The following is a 3,279-nucleotide window of genomic DNA, read 5'->3' on the forward strand; positions in this document are numbered from 1 at the left end:
GGAAAGAGAAAGAAAAAAAAGGGGGAGAAAACAAACCTGTTTTCAGAAAGTTTTAGGCAAAAGGGAAAAAGAGAAGGAAAAAAAAAGGGAGGAGAAAAAACAGTTTTCAGAAAGGTTTAGGGTCCACCTTCTTGTCTGGCTGGAAAACGAAGGGGGAGGGGGCAAGAATTGCACAAATGATTCAAATAAAACGACTGTATTTAAAGATTTTTGTATGGAAAGGGGGTGGGGGGGTCTTTTTTACCTCCCGGGGTCAGCACTAACTAGAATTTTTGTTTTCCTGCCAGAATTTGCATGTTTTGCCTGGAGCATCATCCTTGGAGGAAATCCCAACAAGAAAAGAAAAGAAAAACGGAAAAGAATGGAAAGAGGCAAAATTCCCACTGACTTTGATGGGACCAGAATTTTAAACTCTCGGGACTATGAGTGAGTAAAGAAATCCCAACAAGAAAAGAAAAGAAAAGAAGCAAGATTCCCATTGACTTTGATGGGACCAGAATTGTAAACGCTTGGGACTATGAGTGAATAAAGAGACAGCTCTGAGTCATCACAAAAATTCCCCCCAAATATGTTGACACAACTCCTTCCCCCCGCAAATATGCTGGCACCACGCGCGTTTTGTTGAACCAGAGACATGTGCAGTTCAATACTACTGTCCCCCTGGGAAACCAAAACCAGAAGCAGCTGTCGAGTTGGTCAGCGGTGCCAGATGGAAATGATGCTGACCCCCGCAAGCTGTGGACAGCTGTGCAAACTGTATTCAGTTTGGAAGCAAAAGAACAACCGTTTATTTAAGACGACTTCTGAAAGGGATGCGTTCTGGGAAAAACAGCTCCTCTCCCCTCGCTCACGGTGTAGCGCATGCGGCAAACCCACTCCAACTTTTACACTCTTTTGTGCAGGTTTAAAGTTGGAGCGGTTTTGTTGTATTTGAATCATTCACTCATAACACTAAGAATTTGCATGGAGCAGCTGCTGCCTTTTGAACCCCTTTTTTGAAAGGGCTCCAAACATTTCTGTGTTCACAAAGCAGAAAGCCTGGTTATGAGGTTACGATAAATCCAATAATGAGTACAAGATAATCACCAAAACATTGTGGGAATAGCATGATCAAAGAAGAGAAATGGTTCTGCAGCATTTACAGAAATTAATATCTTGATATCATTTAAAGCAGGATCTCTTCTGTTGCATCTGAATGCTGACCAAAGTGTCAGAGATCATGGGTACAATGATTTTAAATGAAAATGAGACAGGTTCCTGCCCTAGGGAACCGATAATCCAAGAGCTAGATCTTTTACCCCGTACTTTTAAGAGTAAGGTCATAATTGTAAGGATATCATCTCTGGGATGAGCCCAGGGGGATACATCTTGTGTCAAGAGACTCAGAGCTGTGCCTACAGCTAGCTGAGTCCCAAGTTTCCAAGCTATTCAATTATAAAACTTTGCAATCTTAAGTGCCCTACCTCAGGGGTAGGCAGCCCTCGGCACGGGTGGCATGGCAAGGCATTTTGCTTGACATGCGCACCTCAGAGCAGATGGCAGGGAAGGAGCTAGGGCCGCACTACCACAATAGGGATTGGGCCCCTCATGACTCCCCTGGCATACCAACATCTTAAAAGTCGAGGTTGCCAGTGTTTTTAGCACTCTGCCCAAAAATGTTGCCGACCTCTGTCCTAGCTACTTCGTTAGGTGGATGTAGCATCAAATGGTACTGTGGAGTCCCAGGTGTCCACACATTGGTTGTAATAATTTAGTCTCACAAAACACAGGAAAGGAATGTCTATTCAGGCTTCATTCGGAATAGGGATGAATTTCCGTTTTCGGACGTTTGTTCTGGGATAATACGTTCCAGTCCAGTGACTCCAAATGTTTACACGCACAAGGTTCTGTGCAGATTATCTATCTAGAACAGAACAGAATATAGATCTATATACATATATGTATTCTAGGATATGTCTATATTTTGTGTATGTGTGTAAGTAGGTGCATCTACACGAGACGTATACTGCAGCTGCCTAATTAGCTCTGCAGTAAGCATCTCAGCATTTACACCTGCAGTGCTATTAGGATGGAGTAAACTAGTTAACTCAGCCATAGGTTAGTACTTGTAAATACTATCCTATGGCAAAGTTATTTACTCCACAGCAATGCACATGTAGATGCTGATGGGGCTGGCTGGGTTACGAGGGTGCTTCAGTGAGGGGGCTGCCTACTGGCTAGCCCTGCACTGAAGGACCTTGTGTCCCAGCCAGCCCCTCTGAAGCAATTTGAGCTGGGTCGGAGCAGCCCCTGGCTGGCAGGCTGACCCCCCAGGACCCCCTGCCAGCTGTTGCTGCTTTGTCCTGGCTCACCATGCTGCAGTCCCAGGTGCATGTGCAAACCACGCACCCAGGAGCAATACACTCTGGTGCCAACTGTGCCAGAGTGTATTGCTTTGCATTAATTGTATGTGTAGATGCATCCAGTGTACACACACATACACACACACACCCTGCATCACAATAGCATCTGAACACCTACTAGTAAGGTATGAAGTGATGTGCCTAATAGCTGTCATGTGTAGTTTGTACATCTCCATCCTCTCCTCAAAGGGAAAACATGTTCTGGAATAATTTAAACAGGGGTGAGCCTGTCTTGAGCTGGGGGCTGGACTAGATCACCGCCTGTGGTCTCTTCTAAACCTTTTTTTTTTTTTGCAAGACTCTATATAGTCTATCTTGGTTTTGGAAACAGTGGCTGCACTTGCAGCAAGTGGCAATGGGGTCTGTGATGGGCCTTAATTTTGGTGTGACTTCAGTCTGTAGTTTGGGACTGGCTGCCTGAGAACTGTCCATTTCTCCTTTGGTAGAAAGTTTTGTTTCACTAAGGAGCTAAATAAAGTTTAAGGTGTGTTTTATTTAATCAGGACCCAGGCGATACAGCACCTTGATCAGGACCTTGACATTGACTTCCGACTGTATTTTCCTCACATGCCACACGCCCCCAAGTAAAAGATGCATGTCACCTTGTCTTTGGAAAGGAAGAATGAAGAAGAAAAGATGTTTCCAGAGTTTTGGCTGCCATGGGCAAGGACAGAGCCTCACCTTCAGCTCACTCCCTCTACCTTTCCTGCTCATGCAAAAGCCAATTTTAACTAACCCTTTCACAGCTAAATTGCCAGCAGCTTCTGGCTGTTTTGCTGCAAGATAAAGCGGTAGCTGCAGCTAAAGACTGGACTGGGGCAGAACCTAGGATTTTGGAGAGAGCTAAAAACAGTCTGCAGCGATGTAAAGTAGGGAA

At 44.8% G+C, this 3,279-nt stretch overlaps 1 protein-coding gene across 3 annotated transcripts in view; it reads right to left on the reverse strand.

Annotated features, from left to right (window-relative positions):
- TMEM177 (transmembrane protein 177) overlaps positions 1-3,279 on the reverse strand; it is a 24,733-nt gene that overhangs the window by 5,422 nt on the left and 16,032 nt on the right. The gene's annotated exons all lie outside the window — the stretch shown is intronic.

The sequence above is a fragment of the Alligator sinensis genome, unplaced genomic scaffold (genome assembly GCF_000455745.1).
Source record: "Alligator sinensis unplaced genomic scaffold, ASM45574v1 scaffold510_1, whole genome shotgun sequence".
In the NCBI taxonomy this organism is placed as follows: Eukaryota; Metazoa; Chordata; order Crocodylia; family Alligatoridae; genus Alligator; species Alligator sinensis.